Source organism: Doryrhamphus excisus, chromosome 14, assembly GCF_030265055.1.
Source record: "Doryrhamphus excisus isolate RoL2022-K1 chromosome 14, RoL_Dexc_1.0, whole genome shotgun sequence".
Classification (NCBI taxonomy): Eukaryota; Metazoa; Chordata; class Actinopteri; order Syngnathiformes; family Syngnathidae; genus Doryrhamphus; species Doryrhamphus excisus.
This window is the reverse complement of record NC_080479.1, coordinates 12,106,225-12,123,422: the sequence shown is the minus strand read 5'-3', so window position 1 is coordinate 12,123,422 and position 17,198 is coordinate 12,106,225. Positions and strand designations below refer to the sequence as shown.

The 17,198-nt window shown below is 40.5% G+C and overlaps 1 protein-coding gene across 18 annotated transcripts in view; it reads left to right on the top strand.

Moving 5' to 3' along the window:
- adgrb2 (adhesion G protein-coupled receptor B2) overlaps positions 1 to 17,198 on the top strand; it is a 362,204-nt gene that overhangs the window by 52,929 nt on the left and 292,077 nt on the right. For 17 of the 18 annotated variants that reach the window (XM_058047721.1, XM_058047722.1, XM_058047718.1 and 14 more), the window contains one exon: positions 13,761 to 13,898. The gene's annotated coding sequence lies outside the window, so the exon portion shown is untranslated. Of the gene's footprint in view, positions 1 to 4,908; positions 5,069 to 13,760; positions 13,899 to 17,198 lie in introns of all 18 variants that reach the window. The other variant, XM_058047720.1, reaches the window with a different exon arrangement.

Sequence of the window (17,198 nt, the reverse complement as noted above, 5' to 3'; positions counted from 1 at the left end):
GCCGAGACTCGTGACCCCGTCTCAAAGCAGATACCATCCATCCCCCATGAGGACTGCTGTGGGAATATGCAAGCGCTGGAAAAAAGTAGAGGAGTGCTGAGCAGTGAGCCAAAGATTATAGGATGAGTGGCTGAGAAGATGAGGGATAATGGGGAACCGTCCAGTTTGGGTATAGGCATGGCATGGTGTGGGAATTCTGAAGAGGCAACGATTCAGGCCGGATGAGAGAGGAGAAGCTGATTATCTAACCTTTTGTGTGTGGGGGTGGGGGGGGGGGGTTCAGAGTCGGCACCTAAATCCTCCACTTGGTGATGAAAGTCAAGCCGGTCAAGGGAAAGAAAGACAATCAATGAACAGACAATAACCAATGCAGAATATTATGTTATATATTTCAATAACCCTTTTTTTCAATCGTCTCCTGACCACCGGTTTGTGTGAGTGACGGAAGAAAAAACTCTGACTCGCTTGGGGAGAAGTCATCTTCATACATTACAGTTAATACTAGAAATACCAAATTGTAATGAATGCCTTTTTATTCTGTAAATTGTCAGATAACATAGCTCAGCGCACAGATACTCATAGGTCATTTTCACACTCACATAGCACAACCAGAGTTGCGCAACACTTGCATTTGTCTCATGGAAAAATACTGGGCGAAGAGGCAGACACACCTCGGTAATTTTCATTTTCACTTCTATAGAAGTGCAGGAACTGCCGTAAACTGTAGACCGGTGGTTCATTACGTTGATCGCGAGCTACTGGTCGGACCGTTCAAATCCCAGTGGAAGACATCCAGACATTTCAAAGAAAATGTTCCCCTTTGCTGATTGATATGTGAAATTCTGCTCCCACAATATACCCATTTACTGTATGTAGTCTTATTTCGAGATGTTATTCCTCATTAGCCACTCAGTTGCACTTTATTCTCTTGTTTTCCCAACACCTCAGTCTCTGATGATTAAATGAACTATCCTGCTAACACCGCCCACTCTTCTTGTCCGCTACTGGAGCAAGCAAGGCCAAAGTAATTGGACACATGTCTGGACTTGCTGGGCACTGAGTGCGGTTTAAATATAAGGTGTGTGCAGGAGGGCGTGAAAAGAGAGCGCGTGTTAATTGCCTCGGTCCTTAAGGTTCCGCTTCCCTGTGCCAGACATCCTTTACCTTTCCCGAGTACCTGCAGCAAGACGGGATCCATTAGACGCTCGCGGGGTGATGAGACGAAGCGGTTTTCATTTAAAAGACATTTGGCGACGACCGGGGGCCTGTGAATTTGAAGTGAAGCCAGATACAAAGGCTTGTGTTTGTCTTGCAGGGTAGCTTAGTGGCTCACGTGAGCATTTCAGAGCTGTCAGTCAAATCAACAGCAACTGAAAAACGAGCCAAGTGCTCGGATGGCCGAGGGAAAAGAAGCAGGTGTGCGTGCAACTTGCTAGATAGCGCTGGCAAGTCTGAGCGAGGGACAGACTGAAGGACGGCGAGCAAAATTTGTAGAGCGCTATAAAGTAAAAAGTGTAATTTCGTTACTTAGACCTGTCCTTGAACTATAGTTGAACAAGAAGGAGCAGAGTGAGCGCTCCTTCCGTCTTTCTCTACACACAATCCATAACTTCCCTGCGACACATCGCTAACTGGGGCATCACTTATGAGGCCAGCAAATATCTCATCCAGACTCTAATTATGTCATCTTGAATCAGATTTGAAAAGCAAACTTCAGGCTGAATGAAGCCCTGATCTCTTCGAGGAAGGGACAACTTGTGAAGCGTTTAAGAATTGCTCAATCTTGAGAGTCTGGTCTTCCTAAAAATGTTTGTCATAATATTACATTAAAATTTCCTCATCAGTGCTGTGCTTCTTCCTGTAGATTTCTACACATTTTATTCTGACATGCATGTGCATCTTGATCAAGAATGCTTTGTCTACGTAAGTCGGGTGGTTTTTACACCTGCTGCACTGAACTACATAGCTTTTATCCAACCAATCCCACAAGTACCCCAAATATAGGAGACATGAATCTGGTCGTCATGCTTTTAGGGTCCACAGAAAGGAGTGTCTGGCCCGGGGACCATTTGTGGCGAGTGGCTATTTTTTATTGGCCCGAGGAACATTCTAAAATATCTATTTTAACAAGGAAACTAAATGAACAAAACCATGAATAAAGTTGTAATTTTGGGGAAAAAAGATCAGAAAATATGGGAATAATGTCATAATAACAAGAAAATTTATATCCTTGGGAAATGAAGATTGTCAGTAAAAAAAAGATCAGCAGAAATTGAAAAAAAGCCCAGTAATTTCATGACAATAAAATATTAAGATGATTTTTGTAGCAACTAGTTGAAATATAAAATTAAAAATTGTTTTTTTTATTATGGAAAAACCGTCAAAACAATCAATTACGTTGGAGGAAAAAGTTAGTATAGTCATAATATTAAGAGAAGAAAATATACTAATCGTTATTATTTTAGCGGAAAATTAAATTTTATTGGACAATTAAAAAAAAATATATACGTATATTCCTCAGTTTGTCCACAAATGTGTCTTAAGACTGGGTCCGTCTTATATTTGCATGGATATGGTAAATACTTTTCTTAGTCTTCCATTTTTTGGGAAACCAGCTGTGACGAGCGCCCCTGACGGTGTTTATGTGCCTCAGACAGAGCGGATTCATCACCGCCATCACAGTGATGGATATTTCAGATGTCTTTACACCGTCTGCCGCTCCACAAACATAAACCAAAATAGAAGGTGCTCTAGGAGACGCCCTAGTTTGCACATGCATGATTCAAATTTGAAAACTTTTTACACTTGATGCTCAGGTTTTAGTATTATTTTTAATATACTATGAAGATGATTATACACTGTAGTTAATCGTCGGTTGGGTTTCAAAACACTTTGGAATTCAGACGCTGCTTGGTTTAGTGTTTTTTTTTTTCAGGTTTTCCCAGTGCGTCACTGCGATATTAATACACATTATACACTAGAGGACATCATGCCAGGAAAAAGCCTCCTCGGTGGCCATTTTTTGTGTGACCTTCCACGGCCCGTTAGGTAATCAGTTACACCATGTCATTCTTGCCCACTTATTCCCTCCATTCTGCCCCTCATCTATCCATCCTTAACAAATGACACCTCCCTTCAGAGGCACTTTCAGCCTTTGTATGGCTTTGCGTTGAGGATCTTGGACCCTGAGCCATAATCCTCTCTGTGTCAGGAGAAGAGGTGGGCGGGGATAGTATAAAGCCTTTTGAGTTTAGGGCCTGCTTCTAATGTAATTGTTATTTTGAGGTAAACCCCCCCGACAGGTGGGGCGGAGCCAAAGAGCAGCAGGGCATGGTCGCTGTTTTTTACGTCTGCATCGCCTTCCCCGTTCGCTTTTAAATAAACCCAATAACTGCCTGTCAAAAAAAAAAAAAAATTCAATAAGAATATACATATTTCATCCAACATCTGTAATCTGCTCCTGTGGGAAAGTTGGAGCTTCATGGGTGTGCGCGGTTTAATTGAGCGTGCAATGGTAGAAGGCGGTGAAGGGAAAGAACATAATCTCCTCGCTCTCAGGTGTGAACTAATGGGTCAAATAAGAAAGGAGCGTATAGCTTTATTTGTTGTTCAATGAGAATGCAAAGTAGGTCAAAATATTTTTGCTCCCATGGAAACGAGCCAGCAGAAAAATGAAGCAGACAATTTTGTATAAGGTCTAACAAGGCCCAGCAGGACACATTGGACTTTCAGTCAATGCATTTCACTGATTTTCAGTCTTATGATTTGTAACACGGTGCTCCTCGGACAGGCAAGGGATACGAGTTAACAAACCACAAATCAAAGACGAGGAAAGAGACTTTCAAGATGGAATCTAACAGCAGACATAGTGTATGCTGAATATGACACCTACTGTACAGTATAATATCCAGGGAGACGGACATTCAAATGCATGTACTGCAAGTTGAATGCATTTATGTAAAACTACAAACATAATTCATCATGGTCAGCCATGGGTAAAAATGTGCAAAGGATAAATAATTAATGGTGTTGCTGAGGTGTCTTGATGACTAATCAATGCAATAAGAATCAATAGACATGATGGAACCTATGGATGCATATTGAACATAGACTTCACTCATATTTTTGGTCGGACCACAGACAAATTATAGGAATAAAAGCTCATCTCATACCAACATAATTTGACTGTTTAATGTATGACTACTGAAGGTTTTCTTTTCAAGTACAGGAAGTTCTCTTTTCACGTAATGTACTAGTTCTGTTTCTATGATAGTGTTATATCTACATGAATACAGATTTTTCTATGTATTTTGTATTTGCATGTCATCTACATGCAAATGTAGCTGAGCTTCTGGGAAACTCCGGTAAGGGTAGACATTTTGGAAACTCCGGCTTTGGAAAACTACCTGACTGTGCACTCATGGGAACTGTAATATTTTAGCAATAAAGTAGCTGCATCATTGTAAAAGCAACAGGGTTTAAAGTGTCTGAAAAAAGCATTTTGGGGGGGGGTTGGGACCCCCAATCTGACTTGTTTGGTGCACAGGATGTTTAGATCTGATTGAATCCCAAGATATTCTGCCACAACAATAAGTTTGTTGTCTCTTGAATTCCTGGAATCCACGTCATTGCTATTTTTCATGGGCTCTATATAAGTGCTGTATTTTTAAAAAAATAAGCATTTCCTACAACTGCGGATGTGGTTGGTGTTGCATTATTTGCCAACACATTCCATTCATTTAACTACGGTTGGGGTTACCAAATGTGGTTCCTTGCCTTGCAAAAGCTAACAAATTCCCACTGGCTTAGCAGCAGTCAAAAAGAACTGTGCAACAACTTAATTGTTGTACAACACTAAATCCTTTTTCTGATCATCCAATCTGTGTGTTGCCCCTCATATTGTGATAGTGGTACCTCCCAGTGGATATCATGGTGGCGTATTGATTGCTCCGGTGGATAATGCTGGTAGCAAGAAGAAGGAAGCTGATGGGGATGAGGTGGCTTGCCCCCAGCCATTACTCCACCCCCTCTGCTACTCTTTCGTCTCATCAGGGCTCCCACGAGGATGGTAGGATGCTTGCGGAGTGTGCACCAGTCACTCACTCACACACACACTCTCTACTGCAGCCTGACTCACATGGGAACGTCACAGCATCGTCACACACTCTTTAGAAATCACCCACTGCTTTAAAGGACTTTCATTTCCCATCTCTGACTTTCCAATGGTTCAAAAATAACATTTCCCACGAGGCCACTCTTTTAAAGAGCGAGGCTCAGCTGAAGGGCCTTCAGGATATGGTAACATCACTGTGTGACAAAACGGACATTGATGTAAACAGCATTGCTGCTTTGGTTAGTGTAAATAGTTACTCTCTTTCAAATGCACCACAAGCTTGTCTTTGGTTATTAAACATTTGCTCAGGGCTGCATATAGACTCGCTGGACAGTCAGCTTCCAAAAAAGGGATGGATTCACCCTTGTGAAGTACCACCATGCAATTTGAAGGTAGTGAGATCTGATTTGTGATGTTAAGACACCTGTTCACCTGTTCAGACACAGTCTGAAGTTCTTGTTTTTAAGGCACAAGATTAGACACATGCAATTCACAAAATGATATGTAAATGTTACACTTAGGGGGGAAAAAGTGGGCTAATAAATTGACAATAAAAGCAGCAATACTGCGGATTTCAGAAAACAATAGATGGAATGATACAGCACTCTACAAGAAGCAATGAAGTCTGTAAAATTAAATAATTAAAAAAATAAAAATCCAAAAATTGTTACAACTAAAATGATGAAAATGGTAATATTAATGATTATAATAATTGTGATAATAATAACAATAATAATGGTAATAATGATTAAGATTATAACAATAATAATACAATGATAATAATAACAGGGGAAAACAAGTCTGTGGCATGAACATGATTATATATTGCAAAAAGGGGTAGGAATTTATAAGCTTTTGCTTCAGCCTACTCCTTTTGGGCTTGTGATCAGATAGTTGAATACAAATGTAAATAATGGAAAGTTATATTTTGATTGATGTAAGAAATGCATTGTAATGTTTTATATATTTCCCAAATAATAAAAAAAAGACAATGAAACACCTTAAATACAAACAAAAGCGATGTAAAATGGAGTCATTCCTCCTTGGAAGTGTTTGCCTGCCATTTGCCCTAATCTTCACTCAGACCATCTTCCCTTTGACCTTTCCATCCGCCATCTTACTGCCCCCCCCCCCCCCCGCTTGTCTTTCCCCCTGCTTCGCCTTGGTCTCATCAAATAAATGCGAGAGGCTGCCTCCCCCTAGAGAAATGCCATTTGCTCTCTGAATGTTGCCACAGCTCTCAGCCTTTCTTTTTCACACCATTTCACTCACAAGTGTTTTTCATCTCATTGTCATCTCTGGGGAAAGCCACAGCGGCATAGGCAGCCAGTTGCTAGCCAAGTCCTGAACTTCCCTGCTTTGTAGACAATTCTTCACCCCATCCTTGCCATCGTGTGTCAAAGCTTTCTCCGCTCTTTCAATTCCACTTTCCTTCCTCTCACATGTTTTTTAATACGCCATTTGCAGCTTCGATTTCCAATTCAATCTCATGTCTCTTGAGACGGTGAGACAATAAGCAGGTTTAACACGAAGGTGGTGACTGGAGTTTTGCTCATGTTAGCATGTGGCTTTGCTTACTCAAGCTTTTTTTATACAGTCAAATCTCGTTTTTGTATGAGTTGGTTTTTGGCACATATTTTTGCCAAAGTACTTTCTCGGTTTTTGTTGCACCCTACGCCATGCTGACTCACCAGTTGAGAATCACTCTAATAAACCCCCCTTAATGGTACATCCCAAGCAATCATTCATTGCAAAACAAATCTCGCCATCGCTCACCAATGCAAGAGGAACACTCGCTCTCCGACAAGTTGACATTTTCCTCGTTCATTCATCATCGCAGGAAGAAGTGTGTTTATCAGCTGCAATGACGGAGAGGTAAAGTCGCTGGTGGGAAGCTGGCTTGAGTGTAATATCCTTTGTGATTAACGGTATGTGTGGCGAACGGAGGGCCACCTGTTCTCACCATTAGAAGTTACAAGGATGTTGAGGTCACAGACTAACACACACACACACACACACACACACACTTCAAGGCTGTCGATGAGACTCCGAGCTTTTAATCAACGGGCAATCACTGTGTACTGCGTCGTAATAAAACTGAACCTTGATGGCTGATTTAAAATCTGCACAAAGCTTTAATCACGTGTGTGTGTGTGTGTGTGTGTGTGTTTACTGCAATGTTTTCAGCCCACACACTCTGGCCTTCATCTAGTTGACAAAATGATAATTGTCTTTCCATCAGCTCTGAGTGTTTGGGTCTGTAGACAGGACCTCACTAATGACCAAATTAGGATCCTAAATGTCTGGCCACATTACCGGGCTCCTCTAATAAGTTGCGCGGGTCGATGCTGAAGGATGATTTCTCATCGTCACACCGCTGGAACTTCACTGTGGGTTGTAATTGTCTGGTTCGCACTCTCAGCATGGAGGCTCACATTGTGTTCAATCTTTTTGTCCTCAATCGATTTGGTGCTCTTGACCTTGAGATACTTACAGTAGTTTCTGTGAAGGAAGTTTGCCATCATTGAGTCAAGTTCAGTGATCTGTTAACTCATTCAAACCAGTCATTTCTCAAAACACAACCCCTTCAGTACCGGGGGCATTTTAGCTTGTCTGGTCTTTGAGTTCTATGGCTATATGAACACGGAACCTACCAAATGAAACATTAGACTCTTGTCTAGAACATAGGTAAGTTTCAGGAAAATATCAGTTCCCGATTAGAAAATATCACTTTTACATTGACACAAATATTTATTGCTTTTGTAACAGCTCAAATATCTAAACAGTTATACCACAACATTCATTCATTAATTTTCTACCTCTTTTTCTTCACGAGGGTCGCGGGTTTGCTGGAGCCTATCCCAGCTGTCTTCGGGCGAGAGGCGGGGTACACCCTGGACTCGTGGCCAGCCAATCACAGGGCACATATAGACAAACAACCATTCACACTCACATTCATACCTATGGACAATTTGGAGTCGCCAATTAACCTAGCATGTTTTTGGAATGTGGGAGGAAACCGGAGTACACGGAGAAAACCCACGCATGCACGGGGAGAACATGCAAACTCCACACAGAGATGGCTGAGGGTGGAATTGAACCCTGGTCTCCTAGCTGTGAGGTCTGCACGCTAACCACTATACCACAACATAAACAGCACACAAAGGGGTTGTTTTACCTCAAAATAACTGTTTCTAAACAATTTATATTTCTGAATATGTTTTTGGGACTGGGCGTTTGGGATTATAAAAACATACACCGACGTCTCTGGTATTGAAGGAGTTGAGAAACATGCAAGATTACTACTGATCCTATTTAATTCTCATCCATATATCTTACGTTCACAAGCTCCTTCCCTTTTGTAAATGAATGTCACATTTGTAAGTGTGAATAGGTCTGAAGCCTCTCTAACACTTTCCACCTTATTAACCTATCTACTTTCCACTCTCTTAAACAAACACATTATCTTTCCTAAAAAAGTAATGGGGATGCGTGAGAGATTTACCCAGAGTTATATAGAGACACTGGAGACGTGCATTTGTTGAGCAGGTGGAGCAATGCAACACTAATTTATTATCATTAGCTGGAGTTAATCGTCTGTGCAAACACTTTACTCTCCAAATTGATTTTTTTTTCTGTAAAAGAGTGAAGGAAATAGAAAAGAACATCAACATTAAGGGTATTTCAGGTGCCTTTTAAATGGGATTACAGTGTTTGCACCCCAGCAGTTTATGTTGATACTTGATGGAATTTACCTGCAGAAAAAAAATAAATAAAACTTTTCCGGCAGTTGCTGATTACTCTAATGCTTGTAACACAATACAGGAGGTTATGTAAGAGTTCGGTCCCTGTTCTTATATGTAAATCAACTCCTAAGTCACGCACACTGTACACAGAACACATACAATATAGTAATAAAACGCTCACTAGAAAGCAATGAAACAGTGTTAAGTCAGAAATATATAATCGTTAGCCAGTACGAGCAGAAAGAAATGAAACAAAAATGTTGGCTTTTTCTCTAAGGGAGGACGTGACACACATGTGGCCCCCTCAGGGTGCAGTGGTACTGCAAGTACTTCCTGTACGACATTTCTATGTATTTTATTGATTGGCAAGAATGTCACATGACCATTTTTTCAAAGCCATCCCTTTCAGTACTGGCCGTTTTTGATGATTTTGACAGATTTTTTTAAAGCTTATAAATGTATAATAAATATTCCTGCAGCGTGATATTGTTGGCAACATGCTGACAAACACCAACTGACAGGCGCCACAATCCAAGTCAGTGTGCAGTGCGACGGTAGGCAGGCATGCTCGCGGCAGCGTCACTTGATCAGGAAATGTGCAAATTCGGTGAAGAAAATGCCGATTGCACTCGCACAGATAGGTGTCATTTAGGATTGAGCCCCATGTAGAATACAGTTCAATGTGACTGGTGAGGCTCTGCATCACCTGCCTCTCCTGGCTGCACTTCACTGGTGATTTCCATAAAATGGTAAAGAGAGGGAAGCCTGGCCCACAGTGGAATCACACAGTCAGCCTTCCCTCTCTCCACCACATGTCTAATGCTTTATGTGCTTACAGCGTTTGTAAATCTCAAACAACTATATGTTTGCGATCACCCTGCTGCGGGCATTCTAACAGGAAGTGTTACTTTTAAGGAACAAGGCGGAAAAAGCTCTGCACCTTAAACTCGGAGAGCAGGAACCCCTTGAGGGATTGATTGCGTTTTTTTTGGTTGGAAGCACATTACTAAGGAGAGAAGTATTTAAATAGGCAAGTGCATTAGTCATGCATCTGTATCCCATTGGTAGTCCAATAAAATCTGCCATCCATCACCTTTAATAATCATGCACCTGAAAGACATCCACGGTGTCACAATGTTTTAGCATCACAAAGCATTAATCAGTTTGTTTTGTCAGTTAAAACCCGATAATTGAGCCGTTAATGTGATAAGTGCTGCTGACATGACTGTAGATGAAGGAATGATGGAGTTGAAGCACGGTGACGGATGTGACGGCACCCCGCCTCTCACACTAAGTTAGCTGGGATAGGCTCCAGCATACCCCTGTGACTCTATGAGTACAAGCGGCATAGAAACGAGTACTACCACCTAACATGGGTGTTCCGGAATGTGCACAACATGCCGTCGCAGCTGGTAGTGAGCACAATTCTCTCCCTCTTTGTAGCTCAGAGGGTCAGCACATCAAGGGAAAAGGGCTGCAGGAAAGATTAATAATCCCAGTGAAAAATATATAACTGCCATCTTGTTGAAACCGGACGCCGCAAGGTTCAGTGTCGGCCGAGCATCTTAGGCAATGCCTCTTAACTGTCCGCACCGTGAGAAGATGTGAGGTTGAAGACACCCTAAGGTGCTACACGGAGTGCTTTGGCTCTTGTCCGTGTCACAGCCATTACGTTAGTCACTGCTTCATGTTCAAAAGGCCCCGGCCTCGGTCTACTGGGAGGTGGAATGGCAGCAATGCTGCAGTTTTGTTATCATGACTTTGTAGTTATGTTATCTGCACATGTGGCAGCATACAGAAGCGTGGTGGAAATATCACCGGGAATGTGGACTATTAGGGTTGGTTTGATGTTGGAGCACATGTGGCCGCATTTAAAGAATATTGTAACATGCTTATAATGGATGTGACCCACTTGCAAATAAGTGAACCCTAGCTCAAGGCGGCTTTTAAGTCATTAGAATTGAAGTGACGCACCCCGTGTTAAAATACCTTGGGTGGTTGAAATGTATTTATATATATATATATATATATATATATATATTTTTTTTTTTTACAGTGTTGAGTATAAAGCACCACATTTTGTTAAATAAATCATTAAATAACCAATTTATTGGACAGATATGATGCTACCTTATTTTTATTACATACAATTCCACCTTTTTTATTGCCTTGGTTCCAGACTTGACTGTCAGAGGTGAATTTCTGTGAGGTAGGATTCCTTACTTATAGAATATTATCATAGTTGAAGCATAGAAAACACATTTACATGGTTTTAACATGATTAGAGCACTCTAAACATGAAATAACACCCCTATAGTAATCTTAACACTCATATCACCCCATATAGTACACAGAAAGTGGTGTGTTTGCTGTAAATAAATTCCAATCAGACAGAATTCAGTAAATACTACTTCATCACAATGTCTTAGAACAGTGGTGGGCAAATATTTTAACTCGTGGGCCGCATTGAGTTAACAAAATTGTCCGGGGGGCCAGAACATATATTTAACACACACTATTTTATGCTTATAATTTTTTTTGTCCAATTTTATCTGTGAAAGTGTTATACTATCAGCTGTATGTTCTCATGTCCTTTTTTTCAGGAGCACCTTAAACATCAGACCACATCAAACTATGTACGTTTAATTTTACATTTTTTTTTGTTTGGTTTTTTTTTACTAAATAAGACATCCGACTTGGAAGTCATGTTGGCAGTTTGTATGTTAAAAGTTGAAATACTTAGAAAGCAACTGGCGGGCCAGATTCAAATGCTTGGTGGGCCGCAGTTTGCCCACCCCTCTCTTAGAATGTCTTCTGAATGCTTTCTATGTGTATTTTAGTTCATTAAAGTATCCGTATGTGTGAGGCTGCAAAATATGAAGCGCAAATTGGTGAATTATTACTGTATATTTAATATTTACCATGATTTTACATTATTTTTAGCAGTAGTAGTGCATGTACATATGCATGCATATATGTTTAAACATTTTATGTATTTTTAAGGATATATTTTTGTGCAGCACAGTATGTGATGGCATGACTCAGATTTTTCGTGGAGTACACTGCAGTGGAAGGGATGGCAAAATGGAAGATGTTAGATTTCTTACATTGTGACTAGAACAAACACTTTCTTGCTTCCATTATGGTGGAGCATTTCTTAAAGTTTACGCATGAGAATACGACAGCCGAAGCAAACTTGATCTGCCCCTGTAATGCCATTAAAAACAATGTAAATCCATTGGGATTCAGGCCTGCCAGTGTTTTTGTAATGCATTTTTAATAATACCATAATATTGCCTTTGCAATGAACTTAAATTTACCCCGTGAGTTGAGCGTAGCACTTGAGGTTGTGCACTCGGTGGGAACTGTGTATAAACTGTGTACTTATTTTCCAATTGTCTGCTCACGGTATACTTTACACACAACAACAACGCGCTGTGTACAGTGTGTGTTTTTGTTTATGCATGAGTGAGTCGCGGTGACAGTGTTGCTTTTGAGGCGGGCGCTCTGGCACGATGACAGAATGAGGTCGCCCTGCTGTAGAATGACATGCTCACCACGTCAGCCTCGCTCACGCTCACACACATTCTCCAAGAAGTCCGTTTGGATGAGGGTGACGCCTTTGGCTGTGAAACACTGCCCCTCTTTCAAACACCAAAATGAGAGAGTCTGTGGCATTGTTCGGACTGAAGAGTACATCCTGTAATGCTGTACAATCATCTCTTTATTCATACTAATTACTACCTCTTATGTAGTATGGCATTCATCAAAGATTACATGGAGGAGAGGCCAAAGAAGGAAACTTAATTTGTAGTGGCCTGTCTCCTGGGTATTATTCATCTAAGAAGATTCTTAGATTCCTGCATTTTCGTCTCAGTCCACCTGTGTGAAATACACCTGGAGATTTCAGTAATGTCTGTCATTTTAGCCAAATAACCATGTTTGGTGTGCATTTTGCATTATTTATCTTTGGATAATATGAGCCAGGTGCAACATTTTAACACGGAACCTTTCAAAAATGCTCCTATCAAAGGAAGCTTTACATTTGCCAAACCCCAGAGACTTTGTGTATACACATTCTATTGATTTGGAAGACTGCTTTTATTAACTATGCAAAGCTACACTGTTTAAATATGGTTCAGGGTACAGGTTTAGTTTGGAGGTTCATGTCCTCACACTGCCATGGTGTGTTTTTTTTTTTTTTTTTAGTCGTATTGCTCTTTAATGCTGTTATATCAAAGGCCTCAGAGATTAAGCCAAGTGCTACTGCATGAAACATTTAGCAGCTGATTCTCGCAAACACTGAAGCAAAAAAAGGATTGTGAAGATCTTTGCTCCTGTACTTTTGGGTCTTCACTTCTGCACGCAAGTATACGATTTGGAAGAATTCCCATTCCCTTTGTGCTATTCTACACTTTATTAGGGTAATCCATACACTCTTTTGGTTGCTCTTTGGGCTTAAAAGGTGTACTTATCGATTGAGATTGTTTCATTAAAACCTACATTGATGCATTATTTTAGGGGCACTTGCACAGATCAGTAATTTTTTTAAACATTATAAGATGGGGCCTCACTTTACAATTAAGGTACACAAAATACAGTCGTGACTGAGGAACTAATGAGTAGTGGTTAGGGTTCCTCATTAACGACTGTAATTTTGTGTTACTAAAGCCAGTACTTGTATAAGACTAGTTAATTTTATACTTGGAGTTCATACATGCAAACAATTGGATGATTTATTTTATCTAAACCATATTTTTCCCAGGAATTGTTTTTGAAAAAGAGGGGCTGTCAATACAAGAAACTTAATTTATCTTTGGGACTTTGCTGGTCGATTTGTGAAAATATTCCAAAAAATAAATGTATTATCATCATCACATCAATCCCCTCCTCTCCCACAGAGTGATCAACAGGCACGCGAGTTGACCACTGAAGATGCCAGTATGCCTCACCGCCCTCCCTCCCCGCAACCTCCAGCTCCAGACCCCAGTCACCAACACCTTGCTGGCCGGACTCTCCTGAGACCAGGGATCAAAAAGGTTGGCCACCGCTGCTCCACACATTGGTGTTGCTATTGAGTGAAGACATCCTACTGTACACAACAGGGGGGCTTACCCACCTGCATGACTGAGGTGAGGAGGTCACATGAGATCCTCGATAACTGATAAGGTCAGACCATTAAAGGCTTAGTGGGCTGATGAGGAAAGAACAGAGCGGCGGATATAGGGAACACAAATTAAATCTCTTAAGCCCTTGCAGTTCAGATGAAGTAGAACACAGTATCGCAATGGCAACACAGTACAGTAAAACACTGTTATATTAAGGAGACTGGAAACAACTTTTAAGTTGCATTTGTAGAATATGGCAATGTATCAACAATATCACAATCCCCTATCATATTGCGACGGGATGCATGCTACAGCAACCTGATACAATCAATTGTATGGGTGCATCCTTGAAAACAGAGGTGTAGGGCTACGCGTGTATACACTGTATATGCCTTACAGCTAATTCATTTACCAATGCAGTAACCAGTGTCTGACACACTCTTTACACTGCCAGGCCTAATCACCGTTTAGTATGCCAACACATGCCCAGGGAAATACCTGCCACCCTCTTCACATATTTCATATAATTGAGCAAATGATGTACATTTTGAGTCAATTTGTCTCCTGGCGTCATCGTTTACTTGCCCTACTGTTGATTATTCATTGTGAAAGTTGTTGTTTTTTCAATTTCATTTTGCAGTAGAGGAATTGTCAAGTGTCTTTAAGCCCCTAAAAAAAGGAAGCTGGGTTTCACTCATTACTTTTATTGTACAGCTTAACAGAAAAACCTTAACAGTTAAAGTCAAAAAGACAATTTTAAGATTGAAGGATTTAAAAATGTTCATGTTTTCTACATTTTAATCATTTATTTATATAAAAAAGCTATCCCTTGTTTTGGGAAAGGGGAACAAAATCCTAATGCTAACTTTAGTTGCCGTGGTAATGCCGGGAAACAAATAACAGAATGCAATGGTAAAGTGGAATGGTGTGGTGACACCCCAGTGACCTCCTCCTAGCTATATATGGATACCATCTGACCCCCTCCTGTGCATGATGATCACAATTGCCAGCGGGCACCTGCCAACTCTCCACAGTCTGAATCCAGTCAAGAGTAAATGGTGTGAAATGACATGTGGGGTCACAATAATGTATTGTGGCAGAATGCTAAGTAGCTTCAGGAAATAACGGCGCTACTCGTACGGCATTTAGTGAGAACGGGCCGATCCTGTGCCATGCATCAGACTTTAAAATCGGGACAAAATACCGGTGCATGAAATAGTAATGGCTGCCATTAAGTATGGCCAGTGAACAAGAAACATTTATTGAACTTTAAAAATTAATATGGAATCACAGGGCACCTCATAGGGGCTGCATTATTTAAGAAGTCTCAATAGCTGAGCATAGGTCCACTAAGTAGTGAAGAGATTTCATGAGTATCCTCTCACCACTGTTTAACACTATAAAACTCTTTTATAATACAGTGGGAAGAAATATTGACATTTTTCATATATAAAATGAGAAAATGGATTCCACCCTACCTCTTCATCTCCCTCCACCAAATCATATTAGGCAGGCTATGCTCAATATGCTCTAGGATGTCACCAGATTGTTTCCAAAAGCAGTATTGTTTTGTCCCACACAGGTCTTTACACTGCAGTGTCTTTAATAACAAATAGATTCTTTACTTTTTGGGTCTTTGGTGTCTTTTCCAAGACACACTTTTTACTGTATCCTCAGGTCACTGGTGTGTGTGTGTGAGTGACAGTAGGAAAAGCTCTGACTTGCGTGGGGAGAATTCCTTTGGCCCTGAAATTTTTGTAGTATATAAAACCTTTTTGATACCTTCTAAATACGTTTTTGTAACACCAGAGCTCTCTAAAAATGAAATACCATCCCTATAGTTTACCCTTTTATACTTGTATTACCCAATATAGTAAACATAGTAAGAGAAAATAAGACATATCAACACACACACGCCCCTAGTCTATGGTTTGTTTGATTTGATACACTTACTACCCGCCTATATAGTAATAATACTTACATTGTTGGATAAGTATACTTTTTTTCATGAATATACTGTATTTGGAAAAAAAAACGTTAGATGGAGGCCACAAAAGTCGAAGTTTAAAGTGGTGAGAGAGGACTCCAGTTCTAAATTGATGAAGTGGGTAGAATCATGTTTTCTTAACACTATATTAGTAATAATCTTTACACAAGACATGTACAGTCATCCCTTGTAACTTTGTGCTTTGAATTGCACTCTTCGCTCTTCCTGTTTGCATCTCTTTCAGGTCACCTCTTTCAGGAACACATTTAGAGTAGGACACAAGCAAGTCTTTTAAGTCTATGTCTTAAATGGCTTATTGGATAGCACAAGGGCTAGGTGACCATAGGGATGTTATTGGTTGTATGGAGGGCTTTAATAATAACAATTTATATAGAGGGTGTTAAACATTATATGGCAAATAAACACTGAAAAATGGGGCTAATAAAGTTGCCTTATGTTTTAATACCCTATCAAGTAGTTCAGCTCTGAGTTGTATGTAGAAAAAAAAAGTGAATAGTCTCAAAACTTCCATGATGGTGATGAGGTTCAAAAAAGTTAAGGTTGCGCCTTCTTTAGTGTTTTTTTTTTGAATGTAGAGTTTAGCTTGTTAAAAGGATAAGTCAAAAACTAAACATCTATTGAAAAGCTGAAAAAAAAGGTGCAGCTGTTTTTCAAAAGACAGCATATTTAATTAAAGCAGTGTCTTTCACTCTGCACTCTTATACCTGATACAAATCTCTCTCTAGACTACATCACCCCTTCCCCCTGCCTTCTTTTTTATGACAGAGTGAGCGACCCCTCAGGAAAATCATGCAAGGCTGCCAGGCTGATTGCACTATTCATGCTAGCGTTATTACAATCAGTCCATGGCTGCCAATGCGGGCAAATTACTGATAGGGATGCTCGAGAAGAAAGCGAGAACCAAAGAAAGGAAAGCCGAGGAGATGCTATCGAGACTGTTGCCTCCTCCATTGAGAACTTTTAATTTGCTCAAACTGTCATGGCCGACTACGTTTCAAATCCTTTGTTTGTCATCAGAGAGTCAGAATTGTGTTTAGATTCCTTGTGATATTCAATTCATAAAGGGTGGAAAGTGATTTCTAGGTCTGTTATTGCCTCAATGGTGTATCATAGCGGCCCCTTTAGGGTATGTATAGAGAGCAGGACTGTGCGTGTGTGTATGTCAGTGTGTGTGTGTGTGTGAATGGAGACGAAGCGAGGGGAGAAATTGGACTGTCTGGCAG